This window comes from Pavona decussata, unplaced genomic scaffold (genome assembly GCF_977016875.1).
Source record: "Pavona decussata unplaced genomic scaffold, jaPavDecu1.1 SCAFFOLD_143, whole genome shotgun sequence".
Lineage (NCBI taxonomy): Eukaryota > Metazoa > Cnidaria > Anthozoa > Scleractinia > Agariciidae > Pavona > Pavona decussata.
In genome coordinates, this window is record NW_028145556.1 from 67,383 (window position 1) to 80,044 (window position 12,662).

At 37.1% G+C, this 12,662-nt stretch overlaps 1 long non-coding RNA gene across 1 annotated transcript in view; it reads right to left on the minus strand.

The window, feature by feature from the left end:
* Positions 1–12,662, minus strand: part of LOC146466426 (uncharacterized) — a 156,758-nt gene that overhangs the window by 49,240 nt on the left and 94,856 nt on the right. The window lies entirely within an intron of this gene.

The following is a 12,662-nucleotide window of genomic DNA, read 5'->3' on the forward strand; positions in this document are numbered from 1 at the left end:
TTGGGGGTTAAGGATTCTCACGTTTGGCGGTTCGTTTTCTTACGTTTAGGGGTTAAGGGTTGAGACGTTTGGGGGTTAGTTTTCTTACGTTTGGGGGTTAAAGAATCTTACATTTGGGGGCTAGTTTTCTTACGTGTTGGGGATAGTATTTCTTACGTTTAAGGGCTAGTTTTCTTACGTTTAGGGGCTAAGTATTCTTATGTTTGGGGGTTAGCTTTCTTACGTTTAGGGGCTAGTAATTCTTACGCTAGCGGGTTAGTTTTCTTACGTTCGGGGGTTAAGGATTCTTACGTTTGGGGGTTAGTTTTCTTACGTTTACGGGTTAATTATTATTACGTTTGGGGGTTAGTTTTCTTACCTTAGGGGGTTAAGGATTCTTATGTTTGGGGGTTAGTTTTCTTACGTTTGGTGGTTAGTAATTCTTAAGTTTGTGAGTTAGTTTTCTTACGTGAAGTGGTTAAGGAATCTAACGTTTGAGAATTAGTTTCCTTACGTTAAGGGGCTAGTAATTCTTACGTTTGGCGGTTTGTTTTTTTACGTTTTGGGGGTTAAGGATTTTTACGTTTGGGGGTTAGTTTTCTTACTTTTTGGGGTTAGAGTTATTACGTTTGGGGGTTAGTTTTCTTACGTTTTGGGGTTAGTAACTCCTACGTTTAAAGGGTTAGTAATTCTTACCTTTGGGGGTGTGTTTTCTTACGTTTTGGGGTTAGTAACTCCTACGTTTAAAGGGTTGGGCATTCTTACCTTTTGGGGGTTAGTTTTCTTACGTTTGGGAGTTAAGGATTCTTACGTTAAGGGTTTAGATTTCTTACGTTTGGGGGTAAGCAATTATTATGTTTGGGGGTTAGTTTTCTTACGGTTGAGGCCTAGTAATTCTCACGTTTGGCGGTTAATTTTCTTACGTTTGAGGGTTAAGGTTTTATAAGTTCGGGGTTAGTTTTCTTACGTTTGGGGGTTAGTAATTATTACGTTTGGAGGTTAGTTTTCTTACCTTTGGGGGTTAAGGATTCTTACGTTTGGGGGTTAGTTTTCTTACGTTTAGGGTTTAAGGAATTTCACGTTTGGGGGCTAGTTTTCTTACGTTTGGGGTTTAAGGATTCTTACGTTTTTGGATTAGTTTTCTTACTTTTGGAAGTTTGGGATTCTTACGTTTCGTGGTCAGTTTTCTTACATTTGGGGTTTAAGGATTCTTACGTTTGGGGGTTAGTTTTCTTACATTTGGGGGTTAGCAATTTTTACGTGTAATGATTAGTTTTCTTACGTTTAGGGATTAAGGATTCTTACGTTTAAGGGTAAGTTGTCTTACGTTTAGGGGCTAGTGATTCTTACGTTTAAGGGTTAAGGAATCTTAAGTTTGGGGGTTAGTAATTCTTACGTTTGGGGGTTAGTTTTCTTACGTTTGGGGATTGAGGATTCTTACCTTTGGGGGTTAGTTTTCTTTCGTTTAGTGGCTAGTTATTCTTACGTTTGGCTTTTAGTTTTCTTACGTTTGGGGGTTAAGGATTCTTACGTGTGGGGGTTAGTTTTCTTACGTTTGAGGGTTAGTAATTATTACGTTTTGGGGGTTGGTGTTCTTACGTTTAGGGGTTAAGAATTCTTACGTTTAGGAATTAGTTGTCTTACGTTTTGGGGTTGGTAATTGTTTCGTTTGGGGGTTAGTTTTCTTTTCAGTTGGGGGCTTGTAATTCTTACCTTTGGCGGTTAGTTTTCTTACTTTTGGGGGTTATAGATTCTTACGTTTTGGGTTTAGTTTTCTTACGTCCGGTGGTTAGTAATTATAACCTTTGGGGGTTAGGTTTCTAACGTTTGGAAGCTAGTATTTTTACGTTTGGGGGTTAGTAATTCTTACGTTTGGTTGTTAATTTTCTTACTTTTAGTGGTTCAAGATTCTTACGTTTGGGGGTTAGTTTTTTTACGTTTGACGGTTAGTAATTATTACGTTTGAGAGTTAGTTTTCTTACGTTTGGGGTTAGTAATTCTTACGTTTGGCGTGTAGTTTTGTTACGTTTGACGGTTAGTTTCCTTACGTTTGGGGGTTAGTTTTCTTACGTTTATGGGTTAAGGATTCTTACGTTGGGGTGTTATTAATTCTTACTTTTGGAAGTTAGTAATTATTACGTTTGGGGGTTAGTTTTCTTACGTTTACGGGTTAAGGATTCTTACGATTGGGGGATAGTTTTCTTACGTTTAGGGGTTAAGGATTGTTACGTTAGGTGGTTACTTTTCTTACGTTTGGGGGTTAATTTTCTTACGTTTGAGATTAAGGATTCTTACGTTTGGGGGTTAGTTTTCTTTCGTTTGAGGGTTAGTAATTTTTACGTTTGGGGGTTAGTTTCTTACATTTGGGGGTTTAGGATTCTTACGTTTAGGGGTTAGTAATTCTTACATTTGGGGGTTAGTTTTCTTACGTTTGGGGGTTAGTTTTCTTACGTTTAAGGGTTAGTAATTATTACGTTTGGGGGTTAGTTTCTTACTTTTGGTGGTTTAGGATTCTTACGTTTATGGGTTAGTTTTCTTACGTTTCGGGGTTAGTAATTCTTACGTTTGGGGGTTAGTTTTCCTACGTTTACGGGTTAAGGAATCTGATGTTTGGGGGTTAGTTTTCTTACGTTTAGGGGCTGATTATTCTTAAGTTTGGCGGTTAGTTTTTTTACGTTTGGGGGTTAGTTTTCCTACGTTTACGGGTTAAGGATTCTTACGTTTGGGGGTTAGTTTTTTTTACGTTCGGCGGTTAGTTTTCTTACGTTTGGGTGTTAAGGATTCTCACGTTTGGGGATTAGTTTTCTAACGTTTAAGGGTTAGTAAATATTACGTTTGTGGGCTGGTTTTCTGACGTTTGGGGGTTAAGGATTCTCACTTATAGGGGTTATTTTTCTTTACAGTTGGGGGCTTGTAATTCTTACGTTTGGGGGTTATAGATTCTTACCTTTTGGGTTTAGTTTTCTCACGTCTGGGGGTTAGTAATTATTACGTTTTGGGGTTAGGTTTCTTACGTTTGGGGGTTAGTTTTCTTACGTTTGAGGGTTAGTAATTCTTACGTTTTGGGGTTAGTTTTCTTACGTTTGGGGGTTAACGATTCTTACGTTTGGGGTTAATAATTATTACGTTTGGCGTATGTTTTCTTACTTTTAGGGGTTAAGGATTCTTACGTTTGGGGGTTTGTTTTTTTACGTTTGAAGGTTAGTAATTATGACGTTTGGGGGTTCGTTTTCTTACGTTTGGGGGCTAGTTTTCTTACGTTTAGGGGCTAGTACTTCTTCCGTTTGGCGGTAAGTTTTCTTACGTTTGGTGGTTACTAATTTTTACGTTTGGGAATTAGTTTTCTCACGTTTGGGGGTTAAGGATTCTTACGTTTGGTGGTTAGTTTTTCTACGTTTACGGGTTAAGGTTTCTTACGTTTAAAGGATAGTTTTCTTACGTTTAGGGGTTAAGGATTGTTACGTTAGGTGGTTACTTTTCTTACGTTTACGGCTTAAGGCTTCTTACGTTTAAAGGATAGTTTTCTTACGTTTAGGGGTTAAGGATTGTTACGTTAGGTGGTTACTTTTCTTACGTTTGGGGGTTGAGGAATCTTACGTTTGACGGTTAGTTTTCTTACGTTTGGGGTTAAGGATTCTTACGTTTGGGAGTTAGTTTTCTTACGTTTAAGGGTTAGTAATTGTTACGTTTGTCGGTTGATGTTCTTACGTTTTGGGGTTAAGGATTTTAACGTTTGGGGGTTTGTTTTGTTAAGTTTAGCGGTTAGTTTTCTTACGTTTTCGGGTAAGGGATTCTTACGTTTGGGGATTAGTTTTCTTATGTTTGGGGGTTAGTAATTATTACGTTTGGGAGTTGGTTTTCTTACGTTTGGGGTTAAGGATTCTCAGGTTTAAGGGTGAGTTTTCTTAACAGTTGTGGGCTGGTGATTCTTACGTTTGGCGGTTAGCTTTCTTACGTTTATGGTTAGTAATTATTAAGGTTGGGAGTTAGTTTTCTTACAAGTGGGGGTTAAGGATTCTTAAGTTTGGGAATTATTTTTCTTAGGTTTGGGGGCTAGTAATTCTTACGTTTTTTTTAAGTTTAGGAGTTAAGGATTCTTACGTTTGGGGGTTAGTTTTCTTACGTTTGGGGGTTAGTATTTCATACGTTTGGCAATTAGTTTTCTTACTTTTAAGAGTTTATAATTTTTACGTTAAGGAGTTAGTTTTCTTACGTTTTAGGGTTAAGGATATTTACGTTTGGAGGTTAGTTTTCTTTCGTTTGTGGGCTAGTAATTCTTACGTTTGGCAGTTAGTTTTTATATATGTTTTAGGGCTTAAGGATGTTTACGTTTGGGGATTAGTTTTCTTACGTTTGGGGGTTAGTAATTATTCCGTTTGGGAGTGAGTATTCTTACGTTTGGCCGTTAGTTTTCTTTCGTCTGGGGTTAAGGATTCTTACCTTTGGGGGTTAGTTTTCTTACGTTTGGGTGTAAAGGATTCTGATGTTTGGGGGTTAGTTTTCTTACGTTTAGGGGTTAGTAATTCTTACGTTTCGTGGTTAGTTTTCTTACTTTTAGAGGTTGAGGATTCTTACGTTTGGTTGTTAGTTTTCTTACGTTTAGAGGCTAGTAATTCTTAAGTTTGGCTGTTATTTTTCTTACCTTTGGAGGTTAAGGATTTTTAAGTTTGGGGGTTAAGGATTCTTAGGTCTGGGGGTTACTTTTGTTAAGTTTGGGGGCTAGTAATTCTTACGTTTGGGGGTTAGTTTTCTTACGTTTAGGGGTTAAGGATTCTTACGTTTGGGGGTTAGGTTTCTTACGTTTGGGGGTTAGTAATTCTTACGTTTAGAGTTTATTTTTCTTACGTTTGGGGTTTAAGGATTCTTACGTTTTGGGTTTAGTTTTCGTACTTTTTGGGGTAATTATTACGTTTGGGGGTTAATTTTCTTACGTGTAGGGGTTAAGGATTTTTACGTTTGGGGGTTAGTTTTCTTACGTTTAGAGGCTAGTAACTCCTACGATTGGGGGTTAGTTTTTATTTTTATCTTTTAAGGTTAAGGATATTTACGTTTGGGGCTTAGTTTTCTTACGTTTGGGGGTTAGTAATGCTTACGTTTAGCAGTTAGTTTTCTTACGTTTGGTTGTTAAGGATTCTTACGTTTTGGGGTGAAGGATTCTGACGTTTTTGGGGTTAGTTTTCTTACGTTTGTGGGTTACTACTTCTTACGTTTGGGGGTTAGTTTTATTATGGTTGGGAGTCAAAGATTTTTACGTTTGGGGGTTAGTGTTCTTACATTTGAGGTCTGATAATATTTTACGTTTGGGGGTTAGTTGTCTTACGGTCAGGGGTTAAGGAATCTTACGTCGGGGGTTAGTCTTCTTACGTTTTAATGCTGGTAATTCTTACATTTGGCGGTTAGCTTTCTTACGGTTAAGTGTTAAGGATGCTTACGTTTGGAGGTTAGGTTTTTTTACGTTTGGGAGTTAAGGATTCTTACATTTGGGATTTAGTTTTTTTACGTTTTGGGGGTTAGTAATTCTAGCGTTTGGCGGTTAGTTTTCTTACCTTTATGGGTTAAGAATTCTTACGTTTGGGGGTTAGTTTTTTTTTTGTTTGGGGGTTAGTAATTATTACTTTTGGGGGTTAGTTTTTTTACGTTTTGGGAGTTAAGTATTCCTACGTTTGGGGGTTAGTCTTCTTACGTTAGAGTGCTAGTTATTCTTACGTTTGAGGGTTAGTTTTCTTACCGTTAGGGGTTAAGGATTCTTACGTTTGGGGGTTAGTTTTTTTACGTTTGATGGCTGGTAATTCTTACATTCGGCGGTTAGCTTTCTTTTTTTTGGGGGGGGGGGGGGGGTTTAAGGATTCTTACGTTAGGGGGCTAGTTTTCTTACGTTTGGGGGTTAGTTTTCTTACTTTTGGGGGTTACGTGATTCTTACGTTTGGGGGTTAGTTTTCTTTTGCTTGGGGGTTAGTTATTATTACTTTTGGGGGTAACTTTTCTTACGTTTGGGGGTGAAGGATTCCTACGTTTGGGGATTAGTTTTCTAACGTTAGCGTGCTATTAATTCCTACGTTTAGGGGTTAGTTTTCTTACGGCTGGGAATTAGGGTTTATTACGTTTGGGGGATAGTAATTCTTACATTTGGGGGTTTGCTTTCTTACGTTTTTGGGTTAATAGTTCTTACGTTTGGGGGTTAGTTTTCCTAAGTTTGGGAGTTAAGGATTCTTACGTTTGGGGGTTAGTTTTTTTTCGGTTGGGGATTAGGGTTTCTTACGTTTGGGGGTTAGTTTTCTTACGTTTGAGGGCTGCTAATTTTTACATTTGGCGGTTAGCTTTCTTTCGTTTGGAGGTTAGTTTTCTTACGCTTTGGGGTTAAGGATTCCTAAGTTTGGGGGTTAAGGATTGCTACCTTTGCGGGTTTGTTTTCTTACGTTTGGGGGTTAGTTTTTTTTAAGTTTAGGAGTTAAGGATTCTTACGTTTGGGGGTTAGTTTTCTTACGTTTGGAGGTTAGTTTTCTTACGTTTGGGGGTTAATAGTTCTTACGTTTAGGGATTAGTTTTCTTACTTTTCGGGGCTAGTAATTCTTACGTTTAGCGGTTAGTTTACTTACGTTTAGGGGTTATGATTTCTTACGTTTGGGGGTTAGTTTTCTTACTTTTGGGGGTTAGTAATTATTACGTTTGGGGGTTAAGGATTCTTAGGTTTTGGAGTTAGTTTACTTACGTTTTGGGGTTAGTAATTCTTACCTTTTGGAAGTTAGTTTTCTTACGTTTTGGGGTTTGTATTTCTTACGTTAAGGGAGTTAGTTTTCTTACGTTCGGGGATTAAGGATTGTTACGTTTGGGGGTTAATTTTCTTACTTTTTGGCAAAGTAATTCATACTTTTGAGAGTTCGTAATTCTTACTTTAAGGGGTTAGTTTTCTTACGTTTTGGGGTTAAGGATATTTACGTTTGGAGGTTAGTGTTCTTACGGTTGGGGATTAGGGTTTCTTACGTTTGGGGGTCAGTTTTCTTACTTTTGATGGCTGGTAACTCTTACATTTGGCAGTTAGCTTTCTTTCGTTTGGGGGTTAAGGATTGCTAAGTTTGGGGGTTTGTTTTCTTAGGTTTGGGAGTTCGTAATTCTTACGTTTGGGGGTTAGTTTTCTTAAGTTTGTGAGTTAAGGATTCTTACGTTTGGGGGTTGGTTTTTTTCTACGTTTAGGGGTTAATAGTTCTTACGTTTGGGGATTACTTTTCTTACGTTTGGGGGCTAGTAATTTTTACGTTTGGCGGTTAGTTTACTTAGCTTTAGGGTTTAAGGTTTCTTACGTTTGGGGGTTAGTTTTCTTACTTTTGGGGGTTAGTAATTATTACGTTTGGGGGTTAAGGATTGTGAGGTTTTGGAGTTAGTTTACTTACCTTTGGGAGTTAGTAATTCTTACGTTTGGGAACTTAGTTTTCTTACGTTTGGGGGTTTGTAATTCTTACGTTAAGGGGTTAGTTTTCTTAGTTTGGGGTTTTAAGGATTCTTACGTTTTCGGGTTAATTTTCTTACGTTTAGGGGTTAGTAATTCATACTTTTGGCAATTAGTTGTTATACTTTTTAGAGTTTGTAATTCTTACGTTAAGGGGTTAGTTTTCCTACGTTTAGGGGTTAGTAATTCTTACATTTAGGGGTTAGTTTTCTTACGTTTTGGGGTAAGGATATTTACGTTTGGAGGTTAGTTTTCTTACGTTTGGGGGCTAGTAATTCTTACGTTTCGCAGTTAGTTTTTATACGTGTTAGGAATTAAGGATTCTTACGTTGGGGGGTTAGTTTTCTAACGCTTGGGGGTTAGTAATTAATACATTTTGGAGTTAGTTTTCTTAAGTTTGGGGTTTAAGGATTCTGACGTTTGGGGGTTAGTAATTATTACGTTTGGTAGTTAGTTTTCTTATGTTTTGGGGTTAAGGTTTCTTACGTTTGGTTGTTAGGTTTCTTACGTTTGGGGGCTAGTAATTCTTACGTTTGGTGGTTAGTTTTCTTACGTTTTGGGATAAGGATTTATACGTTTGGGGGTTAGTTTTCTTACGTTTGAGGGCTGGTAATTCTTACGTTTAGGAGTTAGTTTTTTTCGGTTAAGGGTTAAGTAATATTACGTTTGGGGGTTTGTTTTCTTGCATTTGAAGGCTGGTATTTTTTACATTTGGCGGTTAGCTTTCTTACGTTTGGGGGTTAAGGATGCTTACATTTTAAAGTTAGTTTTTTTACGTTTGGGGGTTGATAATTGTTACGTTTAGGAGTTAGTTTTCTTACGTTTGGGGGTTAAGGATTCTTAAGTTTGGGGGTTAGTAATTCTTATATTAAAGGATTATTTTTCTGACGTTTGGGGGTTAAGGATTTTTACTTTTGGGGGTTAGTTTTCTTACGTTTTTGGGTTAAGGATTCTTACGTTTGGGGGTTAGTAATTCTTATGTTTGGCGGTTACTTTTCTTACGTTTGGTGTTTAAGAATTCTTACGTTTGGGGGTTAGTTTTCTTACGTCTATGGGTTAGTAATTATTAAATTTTTAAGGGTTACTTTTCTTACGTTTTGTGGCTAGTAATTTTTACCTTTGGCGGTTAGTTTTCTTACGTTTGGTGGTTAAGGATTCTTAAGTTTGGGGTTTAGTTTTCTTACATTTGGGGGTTTGTAATTCCTGCGTTTGGGGGTTAGTTTTCTTACGTTTGGAGGTTAAGGATTCGTACGTTTGGGGGTGGGTAATTCTTACGTTTGGGGGTTAGTTTTCTCACGTTTTGGGGTTAAGGATTCTTACGTTTGGGGATTAGTTTTCTTACGTTTGAGGGCTAGTATTTCTTACGTTTGACGGTAATTTTTTTTAAGTCTGGGGATTAGTAATTATTACGTTAAGGGGTTAGTTTTCTTACGTTTGGGAGTTAAGGATTCTTACGTTTGGCGGTTAGCTTTCTTACGTTTGGGGGTTAAGGATGCTTACATTTTGGGGTTAGTGTTCTTACGTTTGGGGGTTAGTAATTGTTACGTTTGAGGTTTAGATATCTTATATTTAAGGGTTAAGGATTCTTACGATTGGTGGTTAGTTTTCTTACGTTTTGGGGTTAGTAATTCTTACATTAAAGGATTAGTTTTCTGACCTTTGGGGGTTAAGGATTTTTACGTTTGGGGGTTAGTTTTCTTTCGTTTTAAGAGTAAGGATTCCTACGTCTGGCGGTTAGTAATTATTACGTTTGGGGGTTACTTTTCTTACGTTTTGAGGCTAGTAATTCTTACGTTTGGCGGTTAAATTTTCTACGTTTGGCGGTTAGTTTTCTTACGTTTGGGGGTTAACGATTCTTACGTTTGGGGGTTAGTTTTATTATGTCTGGGGGTTAGTAATTATTATGTTTGTGGGTTAGTTTTCTTACTTTTGGGGGTTAAGGATTCTTACGTTTGGGGGCTAGTAATTCTTATGTTTGGCGTTTAATTTTCTTACGTGTAGGGGTTAAGGATTCTTTGTTTAAAGGCTAGTTTTCTTACGTATGGGGGTTAGTAATTATTACGTTAAGGAGTTAGCTTTCTTACGTTTAGGGGTTACGGATTCTTACGTTTGGGGGTTAGTTTTCCTACGTTTAGGCGCTAGTAATTCTTTTGTTTGGCGGTTAAAGATTCTTACGTTTGGAGGTTAGTTTTCTTACGTCTGTTGGTTAGTAATTTTTACGTTCGGATGTTAGTTTTCTTATGTTTAAGGGTTAAGCATTCTTACGTTTGGGGGTTAGTTTTCTTACGTTTGGGAGCTAGTAATTCTTACGTTTGGCGGTTAGTTTTCTTACGTTTGTGGGTTAACTTCATGTATAGCTTCATGAAATGTGAAATTAAAAAAAAGGGGATTTTCTTAAGTTTGTATTGTTACGCAAAGAAGGGCCTTAGTCAAACTCAGTTGCAGATTTGCAAATTTAGTCAATTTTTAAATATTTCTGAGTGCTCAGAGCTGCGGGAAGAATGTTCCAAGATAGTTAACGGATTTTTCGTGAAAGAATACAAGTCAAATGTAATGTATCAATAGAAAGTGTTGACCCTTTTATGCCTTGTGTAAATTTAAGGTCAACGAAGACTAGTTTTGCCACTAGCAGCATTTGACTCATTTTTGTTATTAAAACAAGATGTCAAAACGAATTTTCAACTACATTCTACGGTCTTAAAAGTATTGTCGATAGAAATTTCCATCGACATTTTGAGTTCTGAAATAGCGTACTGTCGATAGAAATTTCCAGCGACATTTTGCGTTCTGAAGGTAATGTCGATGGAAATTTCCAGGGACATTTTGTGTTCTGAAGGTAAAGGTCGATGGAAATTTCCAGCGACATTTTGAGTTCTGCAGGTAAATGTCGATAGAAATTTCCATCGACATTTTGAGTACTGAAGGTAAATGTCGATAGAAATTTCCAGCGACATTTTGAGGTGATAAAGGTAATGTCGATAGAAATTTCAAAACGACGCCTTGGGTTCTTAAAGGTAAAGTCGGATAAATTTTCCACCGACATTACGCGTCTACAGCAAAGTTTTATTGACCTTTTCTTTACTTAAGTGAATCTTTAATGGTAATGCTTTTTTGGTGTTAATTTTTCAGTTTCTTTACAGTGTAGAAAAAAATAAGGAATTAAAACAAAATTTGCAAATGATTTTCTAGGCTCTTACATTTAAGTACAGTTTTCAACATATTTTGCACACATACTTTACCTTCTAAACAGAATCGCTTTAATTTCAAAGAATTTTTCCTTATTACGATCGTAAATGGAAAAGTTTGGGCAATTTTAATGCAGGCCGTGTTTGTTGTAACTATTTGGGTTTAGTAAAAGTACGTGAAATTGGATGGTTTTTGTCCGATTTATTTCTCACTGCTTGACAGCTGTTCTAAAACCAAAGAATTTTCAAGGTTTTTTGTCCAATTCTGGCAAAAACGAAGAGAAAGCTTCAGAATTTCTCGTTTTAGAATATTGCATTTTGTTTTAGAACGTGTTGTTAGTGTTCTTACGTTCGGGGGTTAAGGATTCTTACGTTGGGGGGGGGGGGGTTAGTTTTCTTACGTTTGGAGGCTAAAAATTCTTACGTTTGGGGGTTAGTTTTCTTACGTTCACAGGTTAATTATTATTATGTTTGGGGGTTAGTTTTCTTACGTTAGCGGGTTAAGGATTCTTACGTTTGGGGGTTAGTTTTCTTACGTTTGGGGGCTAGTAATTCTTACGTTTGGCGGTTTGTTTTTTTACGTTTGGGGGTTAAGGATTTTTAAGTTTCGGGGTTAGTTTTCTTAGCTTTTGGGGTTAGAGTTATTACGTTTGCGGGTTAGTTTTCTTACGTTTAAGGGTTAAGGATTCTTACGTGTGAGGGTTAGTAATTCTTACGTTTGGAGGTTAATTTTCTTACGTTTAAGGGTTAAGGTTTTATAAGTTCGGGGTTAGTTTTGAAACGTTTTGGGGGTTAGTAATTATTACGTTTGGGGGTTAGTTTTCTTACGTTTGGGGGTTAAGGATTCTTACGTGTGGGGGTTAGTTTTCTTACGTTTGAGGGTTAGTAATTATTACGTTTTGGGGGTTGGTGTTCTTACGTTTAGGGGTTAAGAATTCTTACGTTTAGGAATTAGTTTTCTTACGTTTGGGGGTTTGTTTTCTTACGTTTGGGGTTAGTTTTCTTTTCAGTTGGGGGCTTGTAATTCTTACCTTTGGCGGTTAGTTTTCTTACTTTTGGGGGTTAGTAATTATAACCTTTGGGGGTTAGGTTTGTTACGTTTGGGAGTTAGTATTTTTACGTTTGGGGGTTAGTAATTCTTACGTTTGGTTGTTAATTTTCTTACTTTTAGGAGCTCAAGATTCTTACATTTGGGGGTTAATTTTCTTACGTTTGACGGTTAGTAATTATTACGTTTGAGAGTTAGTTTTCTTACGTTTGGGGTTAGTAATTCTTACGTTTGGCGTTTAGTTTTCTTACGTTTAAGTGTTAGTTTTCTTACGTTTGAGAGTTAGTTTTCTTACGTTTGGCGTGTAGTTTTCTTACGTTTGGCGGTTAGTTTTCTTACGTTTGGGGGTTAGTTTTCTTACGTTTACGGGTTAAGGATTCTTACGTTTGGGGGATAGTTTTCTTACGTTAAGGGGTTAACGATTGTTACGTTAGGTGGTTACTGTTCTTACGTTTAGGGGTTAAGGAGTCTTACGTTTGGGGGTTAGTTTTCTTACGTTTGAGATTAAGGATTCTTACGTTTGGAGGTTAGTTTTCTTTCGTTTGAGGGTTAGTAATTTTTACGTTTGGGGGTTAGTTTCTTACATTTGAGGGCTTAGGAATCTTACGTTTAGGGGTTAGTTTTCTTACGTTTCGGGGCTAGTAATTCTTACATTTGGGGGTTAGTTTTCTTACGTTTAAGGGTTAGTAATTATTACGTTTGGGGGTTAGTTTCTTACTTTTGGTGGTTTAGGATTCTTACGTTTATGGGTTAGTTTTCTTACGTTTCGGGGTTAGTAATTCTTACGTTTGGGGGTTAGTTTTCTTACGTTTACGGGCTAGTTATTCTTACGTTTGGCGGTTAGTTTTCTTACGTTTGGGGGTTAGTTTTCTTACGTTTACGGGTTAAGGATTGTTACGTTTGGGGGTTAGTTTTTTTACGTTCGGCGGTTAGTTTTCTTACGTTTGGGTGTTAAGGATTCTCACGTTTGGGGATTAGTTTTCTAACGTTTAAGTGTTAGTAATTA